The sequence below is a fragment of the Colossoma macropomum genome, unplaced genomic scaffold, assembly GCF_904425465.1.
Source record: "Colossoma macropomum unplaced genomic scaffold, Colossoma_macropomum, whole genome shotgun sequence".
In the NCBI taxonomy this organism is placed as follows: domain Eukaryota; kingdom Metazoa; phylum Chordata; class Actinopteri; order Characiformes; family Serrasalmidae; genus Colossoma; species Colossoma macropomum.
In genome coordinates this window covers 33,334,120-33,345,624 of record NW_023494787.1, presented here as the reverse complement: position 1 = coordinate 33,345,624, position 11,505 = coordinate 33,334,120, and the positions used below count along the sequence as shown (strand labels likewise).

Genomic DNA, 11,505 nt, shown 5'->3' with positions numbered 1-11,505 from the left:
GGTCAGACAGCTTGAGCTTAGGTACTTGACACTCTCTTGTTTCACCCACAATTAAGTCCTCATTATTGTAAGATTAATGATGTGTTTTATTGAATGTGTTTCTGCTCCCTTCCATTATTTGTTGGGCTTATATTGGTAGTGCTGGGGGAATATGAGGGTGACACTTAATGGTGTAAAGCGCCACCTGTTGTTTGCCTCTGACTATGCTTACTTGTGCTGTTCAGCAATGGACATCAGTCAGTCAATCATTCAGTCAGTGACTCAGTGACATTGACTCTCGTAGGTTGGCCCAGCTACAATGTAAAACAGTAATACCATGATGTGGGGCCTCTGAATAACACCTGACCATCTAATGATCAGAAGACGGGGAGCTTAATCTGTGTGTGTGTGTGTGTGTGTGTGTGTAGATGTACTTTTGAACATCAATAGGAAACGGAGCAGACAGATGAACAGAATGAGACTGGAGGAGTAAAAGTGTGTTTGCCACTCTTTGGATATTTTGACATTGTTTACATTTACTTAATAACTCTGGGGGCCTGACAGCTTGGGTCTAGCCAAAAACGTAAACAGTGTGTTTAATCAAGATATTCAGATATAAAAATGGACAGAGAGGGAGGAGGAAAAATGAGAGGGAGAGACAGACAGACAGACAGAGGCAGAGAGAGAGGGAGAGAGAGAGATAGGGAGAAAATGGATGGTTAGAACTGAAAATACTCTCTTTCTCTCCTCATCTCTCTCTCTCCTCATCTCTCTTTCTCTCTTGTTACGTAATATCACTCACAACAGGTCTACATACTACATTAGACAGCTCAGTAAATATTTGGGCAGAAATATTCTGCAATTCAGGCATGAAATATAAATATTTCCACACACATCTGAGGATAGGTGATGATTATTTTACAAATAAAAATAAATAGAAATCACAATTCCCCCTCTTCTGGATATTTTTCCTGTCTTTGCTGCACTCATCTGTTTTTAACTTGCACCCAAACAGTCAGTGTCTGGACACAAACAAGCACAACCAGACTGCAAAAACATGGCCACACACACGCAGCGTACTGTAATAACTGCAATTTTTTTCTCAGGCAGGGTGAATGTGGTATAATATTTACCATTTACCAAACATGGTGTGTGTGTGTGTGGGTGTGTGTGTATGTATGTGTGTGTGTATGTGTGTGTGAGTGTGATTGGTGGACTGCTGGTCTGCAAGAAATAGCAGTATGAGTAGACCTGCGGCCTGTCTCGTGCAGCACTTTCAAACAAGTCAGTTAATTTGTGGTTAACTAATTTTTTGAAAGTTGTTAACAACTTTGTGTTATTTATGCTTTATTGACTCTACAAGGGAAATTTGTCATTTTGCCATCTAACTCTGGGAGCAGTACAGCATCACCAGCAGAGCAGCGGCACTTGGGGCAGCAGGGAGTTAAATTCCTTGGCCAAGGGCAAAAACAGGAACACCTAGCGGATCCTGGGATATGAACCCACAATCTTTCAGCTAGAAGCTGACCTCTCCTACTGCTACGCTATGAGCCACCCACTACTGACAACCTTAACAAACTGAGTGTCTTGCCAACAATCCATTCTGAGAATTTGTCAATGGCTCATGTTAAACATGTTTAAATCTGATGCCAAAGGTATTACAGCTCATGCATGTCCACACTGGCTACAATGCATGTCAGCATGTAGAATCTAAGCTTTCTGTGTGCTACCCTTTTTACCCATTTATAGAAAGGGCCAGTGTGGTTGCAGGTTTTCATTACAGCAAAGCAGGAGCACACATGATCAGTTGCTTGAAGATTGAAACCAACTTATTAAACAGGCAGAATCAGGTGTTGTCCTGCTTGAAAACTGTCCGTTGCACTGACCCTTTACAGATAAGACTGGACACCCCTGAGCTAAGTCGTTAGTGTGCCATTCTTCTTTAAGTATTTTGATTTTACTACCTTGATTTACTACCTTTCATGCTAAAAATAAGTTTCAGAGTAAATTTGGTCAGACACTATATGCACAGAGGGCCATCCATTTTACTGTATTAAACCTTCAGGAGAGTGGAGTTCAATGAGTGTAAAAAACAGCAAGTGGAGTTAGAGAGTGAGTGATGGAGTAATATCTCCAGTGTTATTACTGCTATTATTAACTGGGTGTGTCAAGTTATTATTCACTGTTCTTATTATGTGTATGTCCTTAGGAGACTGTGAGTCAGCTGAAGGAAACTAAACAATTATGTAATGATCTGCAGTTGTAGCAGTAGTACCAAAAACAGACAAACACACTGCTACCAACAGTAACACAAAAGGGGTGGTGACAGCAGACATTACCCTCTTTTTTATGTAGCAGTCCAGCAATGAGGTTGGATTCACAGCGCTCTCCCTCCAGGCTTCCTGCCATAATGAAAAGTAAATATTTTCTAAGTGATCTGGAGGAGATTAAAACTGTAACAATGTGTCCAAGGTCCTCTCCAAACCAAATGACCCAGAGATACTTCACATGGCCTCAGGAGCAAAGCAGCATGTGATGTTTCTCAGGACTGTATGCTGAATCCTGTACACTTTCTTCATATATTATGCATCAGGGTTGTACATTAGGCTCACCATGTGGTGTTACACTGGGCTCTACATTAGACCCTTAACATGGTGTTTGTTCAATGTTGGCTTTACACTGGGCCCTCCATTTGGTGTTTCTCATTGGGCCCTACATATTTGCTTTCTCAGGGCTGTACACTCAGCCCTCCTCACTTCATACATGTTTATTTTAGGTCAGAGGTCTAAATTACGGAGCCCCGGAGGGGACAGAGGTAAAAAAAAATAATAATAATTCGAGAGAATGTTTTGCAGTTCGCACGTTTTCTTTTATTTGTGGCAACGATTTCTTAATTCGTTCTCTCGTTTTCTTTTAATCGTGCATGTTTTATTTTTACCTGAACGCACATCGTTTGTGTTTTGATAACAGCTCCCTGACACTGTTTGACGGGTTTTGATGTGTTAGACTGATGAGATAATGAACAGAGATGCTCATCAGGTTTGATTTTGATTTGGGGGTTGTGAGGACACTGTAGATCCTCTTCACAGCAATGAGATCACTGTAGATCCTCTTCACAGATCCTCTTCACCACGGTGTTTCTGCTCCTGCGTCAAGCTGCGGTGTTAGAGACCCTCACACAATTACAAGACGAAATGATCAGCGTTTCAGCATCTTCACATTAATGTATCTACATCTAATCCATAGATCTATTGAACTCTCTTGCCCTTTGACCTCATCCCACATGCATGTTTCTGTGTGTGTTTAATTTGAGTTTGTTGAAACGTTGACGCTGATCATTTCTTCCTGTAATTGTGTGATGGTCTCTAACACCGCAGCTTGTCGCGGGAGCAGAAGCAGCTATATCTCTGTTAAATACGATCATTAGAAAGTGAAGTTTAGTGAAGATTGTGGTTGTAGTTTATTGTCTTCCTTCATTTCACCACCAAACTGCAGCTGCACTGATGAATCTGTGGGCCGGTCGCTGTGACGAGGAGCTGCAGTTTCCTCATAACCCCCAAATCAAAATCAGTCCTGATGAGCATCTCTGTTCATTATCTTATCAATCTAACTCATCAAAACCCGTCAGACAGTCTCAGGGAGCTGTTAGTTACTTATGCACAGGACAAATAACACGACCTGTATCTACTACATTTATTTTTGCGCACGAATAATAAAAAAAAATAAACAACGTGCTTTCAGTTAAAAATAAAGCATGACAACCATTAAAAGAAAATGAGAGAACGAATTAGAAAATCGTGATCACGAATAAAAAAAGTACCCACGAAGTACAGAAAACGTGCGCACGTTTAAAAGAAAACGAGGGAACGATTTAAGAAATAGTGACCAGGAATAAAAGAAAACGTGCACTGTATTCCCTGATAGTATTGTAGACTAAAATTAATCTATCTGTAATCAAAACTGCAAAATATTTCAATCAGCTTAAAATATTCAAGTCCATACAACAAATTCGCCAGTTTTAATTTCAGTAGGCTCACATTTTTCAAGTAAAACCAGCCACTAAACGCAATATTATTAATTTTATTTTTACGAAGCGTCTGACGTATGACGCTCCTCTTTTGCGATTGGCTAATGCCATGTAATTTGCATACTGTGAATTTTCAGCAAACATGGCGGACGCTACTGCAGGCGCAGGAAAAAATCTTAATAGTTTAATATAACGCTGCACTCTAACCCTAACCCTCTCTAAACCTTCATTCTTCATAAATTCATTCTGTTTTTTAAAAGATCTACGTAGATTACAATAAGGGACACGGTTGTGTTTCTAAGGAACCGTTTTGAATTGCGCGCGCTTTTTTGAACTGCTGTCCGCGCGCGTAATTAACAGTCAGACCTGTGAGAGACGGAGGAGATGGAGAACTTGCAGAGTGTGCTGCTGCAACTGGATTATCTTAATTCCACACAACTACTCTTTATTCTGCTTGCTGTGGCTGCTCTTCTGCTGCCTAGAACCTTCATTTGGTAAGTTTGGTTTCAGTTCATTTTCAAAGCAAATACAATGCTGCTGTAGTTATTAGCATGAGTGCAGTTAAGTGTTGTTGGTGCTAGCTGCTAGGTTAACGTTTTCAAGAGGAGGGCAGAGTTTATTTTATCCACACGTTCATTTACAGCCTATAAAGAGCAACTTCACGGTAATTTGAACTTTTTCTTAACTTTACTGAACGTGAGCACGTTAGGGGTGTGAAACAGTTTCCTAGATTAGAGGGATTTGAGAGTATTAAGTAAAGCTTTGGCTGTGCTTAAATGTGAATTTCCACTCTGCAATAATAGTGAATGTCGGCAAAATAGAACAAGATGTTTAGAAAAGGTAGCTAATTTACTGTCTAAAAACACTAGCGCGAGGGAAGTGTTATGGAATCCAAACTTTAAACCTTTGGTGCATTGTGTTGAACTTAAACTTGAATTACAGCATGTATTTTATGTAACAGTATTTTTTTATTATTATTATTATTATTACCTTGCAGGCTTAAGTTATTGGTGATAAGAGCAGAGATGATCTGAATACAGTTCATAGATGCATTTTTATTTTTTATTAATTGCAAACAATATTGTGATGCTCAGGCAGTGACTGTTGTGTGATTATCATCATAGATCATATTTGCATTGTCAAAAAGTGATTGATTTGTATTTTTGTGTGCATGAATAGGATGCTACACTGAAGACAGAACATGTGGTCAGTTCCTAAAAGAGCACTGCATAGGTAAGTCTTGATTTATGTAAATGCCCTTTTCCAATTAGAAAAAATTCCCTTCACTCCTTTCTGAAGACAACTTTAGACAGTGTTGTTAAGGCTATGTTTAGTAACTGAAGGTGTTTTGGAAATGCTTTTGTCATAAATATCCCATACCTGCCATACATTTTTAAAAGTTGGCTTGTACTTGTACATATTGATTGACTAATGGATTGGAAATGCAGGTTGTGCAATAATGCCTCCTCTGATACTCGTGCACAGTTACTTGGGCATTATTGTTTGCAACATAGACATTTTTCAAAAGTCAGTCCTTTCCCGTGTCTTTATGAAACATGTATTTGCACATTTCGATCATTCAATGCACTTAAAATTCATGTGTCAAGGTTTCTCAAAGAGACAGAAAAAGTAGGGGCAAATCAAGGGAGACAAAGAGTGCAGGTGGTGTATAAATGTTGTTTGTGTGGGTGTAAGCAACCTTTTTCTGAGAAGACACTTTTTGCACATTTAAGAGGGCATTTAAGAACCCATAAAATGGTAGCATGTCCATATAAGAATTGTGCTTATAGTACTAATGTGTACTCATCCTTTAATGCTCACAAAAGCAGAATACATGGTTCCTGTGCTGGTGCAGAATTCTTTAATGATGTCTATGCTGATGAAGACACTCTAGGCCTAAATGCTGCTGAATCTTTCGATGAGAATGTAGACCTGTGTGAGGGTTTGAGTCAACCTGAGAATGAAAACTCAGATGTTGACAATGGGCAGTGTGACACCAACCAATTAACTGTGCATTTACGTCACAATTTAGCTTCTCTTTTTTTTTTAAGGATGCAGGCTATTCTTCATGTTTCTGATCTAGCAGCACAGATAGGAGTGGAGCATTTGAGACAAATCTTTCTGTTGTCTAGACCTCTTCTGAAACAGAATATAAGTGAGGTGTTACAGAAACATTGCACTACTGTAATTGATGCAGTTCTTGATGAGGTTGTTAGTGTTGTCCTAAACAGTAATATTTTTGTCAGTGCAACAACTGCAGGTGGAGAATTATCCTCCAATAAGAGAAGAAAATCATTTACAGAAAGAAACTATCCTGTGGTCATGCCTTTTCGGTATATCATAGAGACTGGACACACTACAGTGTATGTCCCTATACTTCCAATGATTCAGGAGCTGTTCAGGCATACTGATGTACATGATAAAATTCAAGAAGCATGCTGTTCTCAGCCCGACCATTACACAAGTCATCGAGATGGTTTGTACTTTCGAGAAAATGAGTTGCTGTCAACATCACGTGAGCTAAAAATGCTGTTGATTTTATATATCGACGAGATAGAAGTAGCAAATCCTTTAGGTACTTCAAGGAAAATACACCAACTTCTGTCAGTGTACTGGGTTCTTGCTGACTTGCCAAGCAAATATCGGTCTGCTTTGCATGTAATACAGCTGGCAGTGTTATGTAAAGTACCCGATCTTCAGAGTTTTGGTTATGAAAGAGTCCTTGGTCCTTTGGTGCAAGACATTAGAACACTGGAACAGGAGGGTGTGTTTATTGAGTCTCTTGGTCAGTCTGTCCAAGGCACTGTCCTTTGTGTTGCTGCAGATAATCTAGCAGCTCATGGATTAGCAGGCTTTGTCCAGTCTTTCAGATCAGAATATGTGTGCAGGTTCTGCCTGGCTAGTCGAGACTTGTTTCAGTCTCAGAAAGTTTCTGAAGGTAATTTTGTTTTAAGAACCAAAGCAAGTCATGACCTGAATGTCCAAAACGTCACACAGGGAGAAGGTGACAATCAATTTGGCGTGACTGGAGACTGTTTGTTAAGACAAAGGTTGAAGCATTTTCATCCCATCACTGGTTTCCCTCCTGATATTCTTCATGACCTACTCGAGGGGATTGTGCCAGTAGAGTTGGCTTTATGTATTCAGGAAATGATTCGTCTTAAGCATTTCACTCTTGACTATTTGAATCAAAGAATTGTGCCATTTCCATATCAACATACAGACAGAGTTAATAAACCAAAGTCAATTGTGAAAACGTATGCTTCGAAAATGACAATAGGAGGCAACGGGCATGAAAATGCTGCATTACTGAGGCTACTTCCGTTAATAGTAGGCAGCGTAATTCCAGAGGGCGATGGTGCCTGGGCAGTGTTAATGGAATTAAAAGACATTGTGGAGCTAGTGTTGTCCCCAACACTTACTGAAGAAACAATTCAGTATTTACAGACTAAAATTAGGGACCACAGACCGATGCTTCTTGAAGTGTTCCCCCAGTTTAGGCTCAGGCCAAAACATCATTACATCAAACATTACCCAGAATTGATCAGATGTTTTGGTCCTCTGGTTCACTTATGGACCATGCGATTTGAGGGAAAACACCGTTTTTTTAAGCGGGTTGTACATGACACTAAAAAACTTCAAAAATGTGCTCAAGACACTAGCTGTCAGACACCAGTATATGATGGCTTACCATCTTAGCGCACCAGTATTTTTTAGACCACATCAGCAAGCATCAGTTATGACTTCTGTATTGGTTTCGACATTACCTGAAGTGGCAAAGCATTACATTCAACAAAAGACAGAGAGCAATTCTATATACAGGACATCACAAGTTACCATTGATGGTACTGATGTTTGTGCTGGGATGTTTGTTTCTGCAGGTGTAGAAGCGGGATTGCCTCAGTTTAGTAAGATTGAAGATATCCTACTTGAAAATAATAATGTGGCCTTTCTCTGCAGACAGCACAAGTCTAATTATGTGGAACATCTAAGGGCGTATAACCTGATTCCAGGCGAACTGACTGTTTGCACTGTGTCAGACTTGAATGACATATGTCCTCTTTCTGCTTATAGCATAGGAGGCCAGTTACTGTTGACCCCAAAGAGATTTCTACTGATACATTGACAAGGTATGTCTTCCTCTACTTGAACTTGAAACTGAACCTTTTTTATTTATTATATGAGAAGAGCAATCATTCACACAAGAACAAGGTAATATTCAATTCATTAAATATTTTAGAATGTGTGGAATATGTACATTAGCTAAAGTAGATAGTCATAGTAAAATATTTAATTTTCTTTGTTTTCATTAGATGGCGGAGTCTGACAGATTGTTATTAAGAGTCTTCATAGCCACAGATATTGCTCACAAGATGTTGCTTCCAACACGCCCCACATCAGTGCAAGAGCTAATCACCATAATGCGAGAGAAATTTAAACCTCATCTTGATTTTGACTTCAACTTACAATATGAAGACCCTGACTTTGGAGGACAGCTCTGCGTTCTTTCAGACATTACAGAACTGCCACAAAAGGCTGTAGTGAAGGCTTTCGGATCAGAGAGTGTTACTAGCTCAACTGGAACTTCAGGCACAGAATTACTGCCCCATGCCCTGGCACGTGTGCAGACCTGGCCTGATGTATTTCCTATACCTCTCTTTTCCTATGATGTTGAGTACGTCCTTGAAGCTGGCAATACAGCATATCAGAATACTGGGAAGACTTTGAAATTAACAAGAGCACAAAAGCATGACATCTTGGAAAATATGGACAAAACTATGCACACTTTCAAGGCGTACCCTAGTGATAAACAAATGGCTAAAGCTGCAGAAGCTCTTGTTACCAAGCACCCCTGCCTTACAGAGCCAGGAAGTCACTGTGGCTGGTATGGCTAGAAAACAAGTTTAAAATTCAAGATGGGTAACTACCGGACCAAGCTGAGCAGATCTGGATGTGATGAGGTGGCTGTAAACTCAGGGAAGAGGAGCCGAAGTAACCCAGAGAGAGAGTCACCCCACTGCAACATCAAAAGAGCTCGTAGAGCTGAGGTGAACTATCTACCAAATTTCCCAAGAAGAGAGGACGCCTTGAGCCTGGAATGACTAAGAGTGCAAATAGCTGATGAAATATCAAAGACAGACAGAAATCTACAGAGGATAGAGAGATTAATGCAAACTACATATGCATTGCGTCGTAAGCAGTTCATTGTCGACAACCCATCACAACCAGTCAAGGATTTTCTACAGAATTGGCCTGCCCTTCGACTGGAGTCACAGGTGAATTCTTTCTTAACCTTCTCCCATGTGCTCCCATTGTTTTCAGTGTTTTCTCTGTGTCATTTTTAAAAAGTAATGTTATCATTGTAAAAACGTTTAAGTTAAAGGTAATCTAAATTGAAAATCTCTGTGTTTTTGTACGTCTAGATTTGTGCAGAATTCCACAGGATCACAAATATGAACTCGCAAAGCAAGTTCTATGCAGAGCTAGACAAGCATTCACCACGACTGTTGGCTGTCTTTAGGCAGAAGGCTGCACGTACTGGCAAGGCGGCTGAGGCTATGAGGAGCATCTTTACTGCCTTTGACGTACTGGTATGAGAGATCACCTTTTTGTATTTTAACATAAATATTGCCCAGCTAATTTCCTTAATTTCCTTTGTTTTTCTTTTGCTTCTGCTGCTGCTTTTTCTGTTTCTACCTCTCCTTATCTGCTGTTGTTCGATTATGTTTCTTCTGCTGCTGCTTCTCTGCTTCTGCTGTAGGTGCTTATTCTTGTGTATCTGCTTCTTTCTATTCCTTTCTGTCCCTTATCTAATTTTGCTTGTGACTCATTACAGGAGCAATGTGATGTTAACCACCGACATACTGCTGCACTTCGAGTCCTCCCAGTGTATCTTCGTGAAGATGACTCTAGGTTTTTGTAGGACTTGGAATGTAAGTTGCCAAATATGTTTTTTTGTGTTTACCATATATTTTTTTCCATTTGCACACAAAACTTAAAAGACAATGAGAAATGTTTCTTAAAACAATAATTACAAAGTTTTGGTGCCGTGTCACTTTGTGCCCTTTCCTGTCCAAACAGCATTAAAAAAAAAATCAACTTAATGTTTCACAATTAAAACGAATCAAATTGCATCCTAAATAGTTGAAAAAACTTCACCAATGCCACAGTGTCTGGGATACTTGTACTAGTTGTTTGTTGGAAAGAGAGTGAAAGGTGACAGAATGATGGAAAGAAATACTGCACAGGATGTTTATAGTGTATATGTGTATGCAATTTTTTCAGCCAGAACAAGAGGATAAGCCGGACATCGCAGACCTGGCAGTAGCTCCTTTAAGCGTGGTAAATGAAGACCCAAGTTCCCTTGTTCAGTTCAGTCCTGTCAGGATTGCCATTGTGCTGGAAGGTGACATTGTTCTGAATGAGGGGCCTAATTTGGCTGATGCTTTCCTCATGATGTTTGGTTTAATGTATGCACTACACCTTGACTATCCAAAAGAACTGACCCACACATTCAACTTCATCCAGAAAGTCCTCATGGGCTTAGATGACTTCAAACCACTATCACCCAGGTTACTGAATCTAAAAAATGATCTGCTGGTGAAGGTGTAAATTGGCAAGCAGTATGCTGCTTCTAGATGGGACTGGTTGCATTTTTATTTTTTCCTCTCCCTTTCCTACCCCTCCAATGTTTACTCAGCTAATGTTTGGTTTTTGCATTTATGGGAAGTTAGTTACCTAAAGTATTAATGTGAATGGATTGTGGGTAGGTACTGTGCCATGATCCAGATTCTAACAATGGGGAATTTGATTATTTTCATCTGTCAGAGTTCATTCTCTTTTATTCAGTGAATCTATATGATGACATTAGAAATGATAAATTCAAAGTAACAATACTGAAGTTAACTTTTTGTAGCAGTTACATTCAGGCAACTTCAGCTTCCTAAAGTATGGATCGGTGGAAGTAAATATTCAGTTAATTAAATCATAAAATCATAAATAATTTAAATTTGTTAAATAAACTTCAAAAGAAAAAGGTATGGTTCTGTAAAAAAGTATTATACTCCCCCTCACAACCAGCTCCTGCCTATTTTGTTGACTTTACGTATTACAGTGTTCTACTGCTCATTAAACTTGTTTTTGAGATGTGCAGTTTTTGTAGATTATAGTACTATTTTTAAATGCACAGTACATTCCAAATAAATAATACAAGTTGCATATAATTTTCTGATAAATGTGTAAAATCTAAGCTATTCAAAGTGTTTTGTTATTGTTAAACTGGTACAGAAACATGTACACAGAATTTTACTTGAGCACCAAAGCACCTTTTTTGTGCTTGTGTAAAGAGGTTTTCCCCCTCTTTTTGCAGGTTTTGCACTTTTCTTTCTTGTGTTTAAAACATTAAAATGTGTGCTTTCTATTGATGTATTTTAACTTCAGTGAAAGGTTTTACTGCGCCTCATTGAAAGCTTGTTTGAAAATACATTTACATTGAAAAT

At 39.2% G+C, this 11,505-nt stretch overlaps 1 long non-coding RNA gene across 1 annotated transcript; it reads left to right on the top strand.

The window, feature by feature from the left end:
• The first annotated feature begins 4,168 nt into the window (after window positions 1–4,168).
• Window positions 4,169–11,106, top strand: LOC118805094. The gene is made up of 7 exons (XR_005007029.1): window positions 4,169–4,500; window positions 5,186–5,239; window positions 8,081–8,136; window positions 8,320–9,282; window positions 9,430–9,597; window positions 9,843–9,939; window positions 10,292–11,106. It is a non-coding gene; the product is annotated as an uncharacterized LOC118805094 (long non-coding RNA).
• Window positions 11,107–11,505: the final 399 nt, after the last annotated feature.